Genomic DNA, 9,289 nt, shown 5'->3' on the forward strand with positions numbered 1-9,289 from the left:
AAAATCGAGTTATATTCAACACGTTGGTTTTATACTTAAAGGGTAGTCTGAAATTAATCCATAGACATACTATTTTATTGCTTTTGCACTGTATTTCCTGTTTAAATGCTAGATTTTTTTTGATGGAAGGTAGCAATCATTTAAACATTAAGAACAGTCATCTTGGGGACACAGTTGTCAGATTTAAGGATCAGAAATTATATAGGCAGCTATAAAAGGATAGGAAGTGAATAGATCAATATTACGAGGTCCAGTAATTCTTTGAAGTACTAGAATGAAATGGGAGAACTGTTTGCAAGAACAACGTGATGATTTAAGTTATGCAGCAACTCCAGAGGCAGGTATGAAAGCAGCTAGCGACCTCTGGTCGGTGTCCTGAAAGAGTTAAGGACACCTTTATCAAAAAGGTTTTTGCTCAGAAGCAAGGGCAAGTTAAGTAAGACCTGCGGTATGATCCCATTCTGAAGACTGGAAAACAGCCTTGACAATTTTAGTGCACAGTACAGCAGTGGCAGCCACTTCATCTGTAGGAGAGTCACTGGGGGAGCATTTATGGAAAACAGATCTCTAACATTACACAATCCCTTTAGAGGGTCCTGTCTGCACCCTCCAGATCACTGTTTACATTCAGAAAGTGAGCAAACCATCACTGAACTAAACTTCCATTTCCATCACATAGACAGTTAAACACGTTCATGAGCAAAACCCTGAGCACATAGTAACATACTGCTTTGTGGTATCAATCCTAAGAGAATCTGGCATTGTTTGGAAGCATTTGGTCAATGACTTTTTGGTGCTCATTCTGCATGCAGAGGAGGAAGGAATGTCCCATCACATTAACTAGAAAACAGGTTCCCCCTAAGGATGTAGGTATTTGAAAGCAAGCCCAGGATGCAGCAGCCCTGCCAGTTTGAAGATCTACTCAGAATTCACATTAATTCAGGAAGAGGTACACAGCTCACATGGAAATGCAGTGAGTCAGAGAGACCAAAGCTCAGCTAAAATAGCTACACATAGGGTTGGACAAAGCTGCATATCCTATTCCACTCTGAATTTCAACCAGAGACATCTAAGTGTCATTTGTTGTGTGGGAAAAGTGATCCAAATCATGATCCAAATCCCATCTGACTCTAAGCATGCAGTACAGGTGAGTTAAATTCTTAATCTAAGATGACTTTATGCATTTCACTGGGATTTCAAAATTCAGCCCGTAGATGGGTTTAAAAAGCAGTTACTTGGTTTAGTGATTTTTCTAGGACACACACATTTAAGGTTGCAGCATGGAAGTTTGGAAACTTCTAATATTTTGGTGGTTCTTTGAACATGAATCCAGGTTTTTCTTCCTGTCCTACTTGAAGACAGATCTAACTAGAAACCTCCTTTTATCTGCCCTTAGAAGGTAACTTTCTATCAGCAGAAAAAGCTAGTAGGATTATTTAATTAATGAAGAAAACAACTGCTTTTCGTTCATTTTCCTAGTCGTATTATTTCCCAACCCTTGTCAAATACATCTTCATTGATAGATCATAGCAGGGTTTGGGCTGTGAAGAAGAATCCAGAGTTTCAGCTCACAACACTCCTAAAGGAGGAGGCAATGTCCCAGCCTGGTTCATCTGTACCAGATAATCCGTAAGTACACTCGTAGGTGGAGATCACTCTAAGCAACACACTTATCACTTTGTGTTTAGGAATACTGTCTTGGGGTGCTCCAGAGCCTTGAGGACACCTGAGCACTGGTGAGGACACCAAATTGGAAGGCTCTGATTTCAAAGTTTTGTCAATGACTTGGTCTGCTTCTCAGTCATGGTATTAAGGCCAGGCCATGTTTAAGATAGCACTAGCAATTCAAGTATCTCAGAGCAAGGACATATCCTTACAGGGAGTGGAAACCTCCTTTTTCTACATTTTCTAGTGGCAAAATTGTAGAGCCATAAATGAGCAAAAAAGAGAGCAAAGTGCAGAAGATTCCCATAGGAGGGAGGTTAACCCACTGTTTCAGGTTTCAGCTAAGAGGTTTCAACACCAGGGTAACCTCAGTGCCTGTACTTTCTACGTAGTGAACACAGCAACTATACCCAAGCAACTAGCTTACAGTCATAACTCTCCTCACACATTGCATAATGAGGTCCCATCCATAGCCCCTGAAGTTCTTTAACCCTCAAAAGTGACTTATTCCAGGCCACCAGCCAAGTGAATGCTTAAGTAGGATATATGTAGCTATGATCTTCACAGCCTGGTATTCATCTTGTCTCAGAAATTGTTTAGGGCACAGAGGTTAAGAAGAATAGAGAGCAGGTTTAAAAAAGATTTGTTTCTAAGAGACACTTCACTAGATTCATTCAATTTAGCAAAGAAACTACAGTTAGGAGAATGCCTTTTAGAAACTATTGTCTCATAGTAATTTAATACATAGGTTTTCAAAAGAAGACAGAAAGCAGTTAAGAAATGTTATAGTTCAGTTCAATAAGAAGCTATCTCATTAGTATGGATTAGATCTAAACACCTTCAGAACAGCTGCCAGCCTCCTTACAAGGCAAATCCTACACCCCTTTCTTTTAGACTCTACAAGCTAAGCTACCAGTGCTTTTAAGGGGTCCTGTCATATCACAGAGTTACTGACTAGTCTAAAAATACCCCTGAAACTAATGGGAAAATGACACATCTAGATAGGGCAATTAGACCTGGTTTAAAGAAAATTCACTGATCAGACAAGCATTGTTCTCAAATAGTGTTCAGCACAGCATCCTCTATCATAAAGGGAAGGAATCTTCAGAAAGACAGACTAAAACTCCGAGCTCTGAGCCTGAACACAGCCCACACGTCTCTCTCCCCGGGTGAAAAACCAGCAGAGCTACTGCTTGGGGTTTTTATAACAGCATGAGGCTGGTTAATTGGGTTTCATCTGCAGCAGGTGGGTGTTTCCAACACTGTCAGTATCTGCTCAGACAGTTAACATGACCTTGTGTGTAAAGGTAATGGTGTAACTGCAAGCAGACTGGCTTTCTCCAAAATAGCAACCACATAGACAATAACCAAGATGGAAAAGCTTTTTAAATGTTGTTTTAAATATATTTGGTTCAATGTGCAGGTGTTTTCACTCATTCATGTTTACTTCAATGAGATTCCAGATTTGGAATAATGAAGGGGGAAAACTGGGAGCCTAGAGGGAATGGGACGAGAAGACTGAGGGACAGGCCAAGCACGGACTTTACTGAGCAGCCTCAGCAGTCTAGAGAAAGGGACCAACCTCATGAATTCAGCAAAGCCCCTCTACATGAGACAGCTTCATCCCCATGCGTAAGTGCAGGCTGGGACCTGATTTTCTGGACAGCAGCCTTGCAGAGGACGACCTGGTGGTTCCGATAGCAACCAAGTGAATGTGTAGTTATTTGGCTGGAGATACATGGAAACTAAATGGCAGCTCCTCAGTTCATCTTAAGGTCATTTGCAAAACCCTTCAGAAAGAAAAAGGAGTTACATTTCATTGAAAGCAAAGGGGAGAAGATATCCCAGGCAGCAATAAATCGGCATCCCTCAACATGCTCTGAGGATACACAGAAACAAATAGCCCCAGAAGCAACATCCACAGATAGGTCAGAGGTTTTGCATTTGCTTTAGCTTTGTTTTTATCCCATTTCCCATGCCCCAGGGCGCTGCAAGTGAGACAGAGGGATAGTGACAACCCATCCACTCTCCAGAGGGGGAAACAAGGCATTTAGCAATCATTAGGACTCACGCTGTTCAGGCAGGAACCCAAAACCCCTGGTTCCAGCACTGGCATCTAGGTGTAGGGTCTTTGGAGCAGCAGCAGCAAATAGCCCTTCCCTGGAGAGCTATTCTCTACATAAAAAGCTGCATAAACAGCTCTGCAGTGGCAGTCACAATCTGGCTCTGGAGATTTTATGTCTCTGGTTTCTAACGAGGACCAGTTTAACATTTTTGTAACATCCTATCTCCCTAATAAAAGTCAGCTTCAATACGGAATTGGCTCTAAGAATTGTAGTCCCCTGATCAAAAATGCTTTCAAGAGATGTGGCATGGTGATCAACATGAAGGTTGGATTAAGGTTTAGACCGCAGCTTTTGAGAGTCATACAAGTCACTAATTACACATACAGCCCTTAGCACAGCAATGTGTAACACTGCATATGGGAAGATTCAAAGAGAATGCAGTTTAGCACTAAAGCAAGAAAGTTCCCTGTAACATTAAACAGTTTAATTTCCCTCCAAGCAGAAGTTTGACTATGCCTCTTTAGTGCATGGCATCCTGAGGCTCTGTTAAACCCCAGAGGTAACAACTCCTACACTCGCTGAAGAGCCGAGGCCAAGACCTGGCATCTCCAGAAGTCATCTTGTACCTGAATTTCCATCTGCTGCCTGAAACATGGTCTTGGCTGGGGAAAGCCTAAAGAGTGCTAATACTTCATATAGCTAAAGATACCCCACAGCCTCCTTGAGCAGGACAAGATGGAGCGACTGTCATTATTGCTGCTCAGGTATCAGAGTACGATTAGATCTGCAATCAAGCATACCTCAGTCCCACATGGCAGGCAGCAAGGCACAATCTATATTGAATTTCTTTAGGAGTTTCTTTCATTTAACTGTCTTTGCTTTGAATGTATGACACTCATGCAGACCAGCTGTCAAGTACAGATTTGACAAATGTGGCTTGAAAGAACATAGGAAAGTGTGCAGCAGCCTTGCGATTACTTTGTATTAAAGCAGAGAACACAGTTTACCTGAGGCACAAAAAGAAGTTCAAACTGCCTCGGCCCTGTCTGGTCTCTACCAGTATACAACGGCCACTTAGTATAATGAAGAAACAGAGAAGAAAAATTGGGAATACAAAACCTGCAAGATTCCTGGCTGTTAAGATAATAAGCAGTGTTTTGCACGCATATGCTTTTAACACAACCAACTGCAGATCTGACGGGGACAATGAAAGGTAGGCACTGATTAAATTGCACCATTCTCTTTCTGGCCACAAATGTTACTTTGCAGGAGAACTACTCAGAAGTGTTCTAATAAAAAGCTTTTTGCATTCAAAAATAGCCTTTTTATCAGAAGCCTTAAAGACTTTCCAAAAGAAAAAAAACAAAAATGTTTAAATTTTTATAGCCTTTCTTGAAAGTATTCATGTTTTCCTGAAATTAATTTCAGATGTCTCAAAGAATGGTATTAAAATGATCTCTAGGTTTTAGAAACAGTGGTTCCCTAACAAGGTCAATTAAAAAAAAAAATTCAGCCATGGTTTCAATCTCATTTTCAAGGATCCAAAGCTAAAAATTTCAATTAAAATTCTGAAAAAAATCTTCTCTAAGCATGTAGAAATGACAAATTAATTTGGGAAATGCTTTGAAACAAGCCAAAAAAACCACCACCTGTCAAGCTTTTATTCTAGCTTTCCTTTGTTTTCCAAAAGTAGGTGTCATCTTTCAATCAGCACCAACAATATGTTGGTATGAGATTTGTGTTCACTATACTTGCAATGTGTAATGATGCTGGTATAATATGCAGCAGATGTACATTTGGGGAGAAATTATTTTCCTCAGAATCTATTTGTGTGGGAGGATGAAGCATGGTTATAATGAAGGTGCTGTGGGAGCTGAATGACTTTGCATCTCAAGTACAGGTGCACTTGGGTGTAACTTAAACATAGTTTGCAATCTCTCTAAATGGAGCATTTATAGCCAATTACACTTGTCATTCACCTTGCAAATATGTCCGTCTAATTTAACAGCATATGCAGTAAGCAGAAAAATAAAGGATATTGTATTAGCCGACAGTAGAATAGAGGTGTCAATATCAGCATCTGTATATGTTGCACATTTGGCAGATTTCTGAACCGAAATACACTGAATTCAAACAGTGGCCTCCAATGCCCTTATTCTGTCTGCATCAGAAGCCTCCTGTCAAGTGTAATTTCCTCTAGGAAGACATGAATCTAGCTGAGACTTTCCAAAACCCGTCCAAGTGATTTGGACACTCACTTCTCATTAGCATTAACAGCAAACAGGCATGAGCATCTCCTAAACGCCTTTGGAGATCTCTGACATACTTTTTGTGGCTGTTAAATGACTCTTTGGGCAACCTGCACTTGGAAACGACCAATTTCACATTTGCTTCCCTGTACTCAGATATTTGTAATGTCTATGTACCAAACATCAAGATTCTCCCTCAAAAAGACAGCTGAGATGTGGTAAGAGGGAGGGGAGAGACAGGCTTTTGCAATGTTTGGATTAAAGGACAAAGTTCACATTCCAAAACTGTCTCCTCTGGAGAGGGCTGTATATACCAATTTCAGGATAATATCACATTCATTGTCATTTTTTTGTCACCGCCCTAGGCAGGCACGTCACTGCGATGGCAACAGGGATGCAGAGGAGTTACATGGCCGTATGTGTCATATGCACTGCATCGCAAGCACCACCCTGGAGAGCACTAATACAGAGGGAAAGGAAAGGTGAAGTGCTGTCCGTACACCTACAGAAGGGAACAGCTGTTCTTTTGAGATCCACATTTTTAGTGTTACACCTTAGATCGTATGTAGTCCCACTTCCCATTCCAGGAAACACCCTTCCTGTCCATAAGAAAATGCAAACTGAAGAAAAGCAGACTGACAATGGACTATATTCTCTCTCCCCTTCCCCACCAAACGGAGAGCCAGAAAGAGGCTTGTAAGAGATTTCATTCCTGTTATACTCACTTCAACTTTTCACACTCTTAGAAGCCAGAAAGCCTTGTAAGCCACTTCTCAAACCAAAACCACTGCAAATCCTTTCAGACTGAACTGCCATCTACGACTATGTTTTACTTCACCATTAAGCCAGTAGTAGCTTTTCCTTTCAAATCCCTAACAAAGTCTTACCAACAAATATATATGCAAATAAGTCAGTAATATTGAGCCTGATAACTCCCTTACATGACTTCTTGATCTGTTAGTTAACTGACATCACTTCCCTTTTTTTCAAATGTATTTCATGTATATGTCTGCTTTCTATAAACTTCTCCATTTCTCTTTATCTCTTATATTTTAATAAACCGCATGTCCAGATTCAGTATCTTCTTTAGCAGCCAAGGAGGGAGATATATTTGTTCATTGCAGTTATTAAAATTCTAAATATCTCCCTCCCTTTATTTGATTTTAGTGAGATTCTGGACATTTTCTCAATACCAAGAAGATGGGATTCATTAGAATGTAACTCTGAATGAAGTCTTGCACTGAAACTTTCATTTCAGTTCAAAACCCCATCAATTTAAGGTATCCCCAGATGATGAACCTTTTTTTATGAACTACTTTCAACAGTAGTTTAAGATTAAATATTTGTTTTCACTTAACACTGAGAAAAAAAAACCCACAAACAAAACCTGAGACCATTAGTTCTCTGTCACGTATATTATAATTTCTGACAGAACTCCTGATGGCCACTTTGCTTAAGCAAGGACAGACTTAGACCTTTAAATCTGACTTTTGGGGCATTATCTTCCCCGTATTAGTGGAATAAACTACTTAAAACAGAGCTCTACTTTCCTAGGGACCTCTCTGCTAGTCTGTCATTGATGACTTTTACACAGAGAGAGCATTATGTTAAGAGGCTCATCTCAGCAATTCTGGTATTAGCTACCATGAGAGACACCAGCAGTGATTCCTCACTGATCCTTTGAGAATCAGCAGTGATTTGTCTCCCAGTTTTCTCTCAGCTTTCTGTGAACTCCGTGTCCTGTAGTTTTGTGGAAAGATGCTCACTGGATATATTGCTCTATTCACAGCTGTTTAGAGGTACATCTTGGCCAAAGTGGGAGTTAGAGGAGTTTATTCAAATAAGACTGTAAAACCCAAAGTAATCTTAATTCCCTCCCTTGCAAACATACCTTCCCACTCAGAATAAGAACTGTAGATGCGCATTGCGACTTCAGCGGAAGAAAGTGCTTATGTGGAAAGCTTAAGAGCAGTGACCAAAATCACGGCCCTTCAGTCCCATGCCAGTTGAAACTTTCCCATCACTTTCTAACATCACCTCAGACCGGTTAGCCACAAAAAAAGCAGAAGATGCATAGTTTCAGCTTTCCACCCATTCCCTTGGGGCCACAGTGGAAGAATAACAAAATTAATGCTCCAGGTTGAACAGTCTTTCAGCTCCATTGCTCAAGAGAAAGAAAACTGGAATTAAGAGTCCACAGCTTTGCTGCTGTTATTCCCAGGCCTTTCAAAAGCAAGCAAACATCAGTTGTGGCTGTTTCTCACTGCAGAAATTAATCTGAAACTCACACTTTCTCCCTGCAGCGTTCTGCCACCTGCCTGTGCAAACTGCATTTCATCACGGGTCAGGTCATCAAGCTCCAGTCGCAGCGTGACTCTCCAGAGGGGAGCGCTCCTGCTTCACTTACCTGTCCATGCTTGCCATCTAAACACCCTCCAGACTGAAAAAAGCCAGAAGGCAATTCATCTCACCCTAACTGAAGCCTCTGAAATGCCCTCTGCAGGTTCCTCTACTGCTGATAGACACCGCCTAGTTTAGATCATTTTGCTGACTTTTAGACAGTAAAAGTTAGGGAAGCAAATCCAACCACTGAGAGGTTGCTCAGCTGCCTTATTTAAATCTGATAATGACACACTGCAGTGTCAGCCTCTGAGTCTATCCTTCCATCTCTTTTACCAGGCTCGAACAAACACTGAATGAGAGATCTCACCAAAGGGGATACAATGAATGCTGCATTGTGCCCCCAGCACGCTCTCTCTGAAATATACCCACCACATCTTTTCCTGGGTTTTATCGTTTTCTTCCCCTGTAAGCTGTCAGTATCAACACAAACTGTTGCACAAGTCACTGCTAGTTCCGTAAATAATTTCTCAATGTTACATCTTTTTCAAAGCAATTTGAACTATTAAAAATTTAAAAATACACATACCTTCAATCCAAGTCTATCAAATGCATGGTCCTGGAGCTGAATACATAGTGATTTTGGTTTAGCGTTTTAAAACTGGAACATAGTGCTGGTCTGGATGCCTTCCATGAAAAGTTAATAGCAGTCAAGAAGTCCTTTGCAAACTGCCTTAATCCTTCTGCAGTTCCTGCCCTGTGACTCAAAGCCCCAGCTGGATTTGGTTGGGACAGCTAGTTTCTTTTTTTTATTATTTTGTTTGGGGGTTTCCACTACTTCTGGGCCGTGAAGGACAGAAAGTATGTTTCCGTTTCCATTACACTAAATGGAAACTCCATTTCCATTAAACACATTGTCCAAGAACCAAGCATTGCAATGTAAAGTATTGCAAAGTAACGCAGACCGAC

The sequence above is a fragment of the Falco rusticolus genome, chromosome 1 (genome assembly GCF_015220075.1).
Source record: "Falco rusticolus isolate bFalRus1 chromosome 1, bFalRus1.pri, whole genome shotgun sequence".
Taxonomy (NCBI): Eukaryota; Metazoa; Chordata; class Aves; order Falconiformes; family Falconidae; genus Falco; species Falco rusticolus.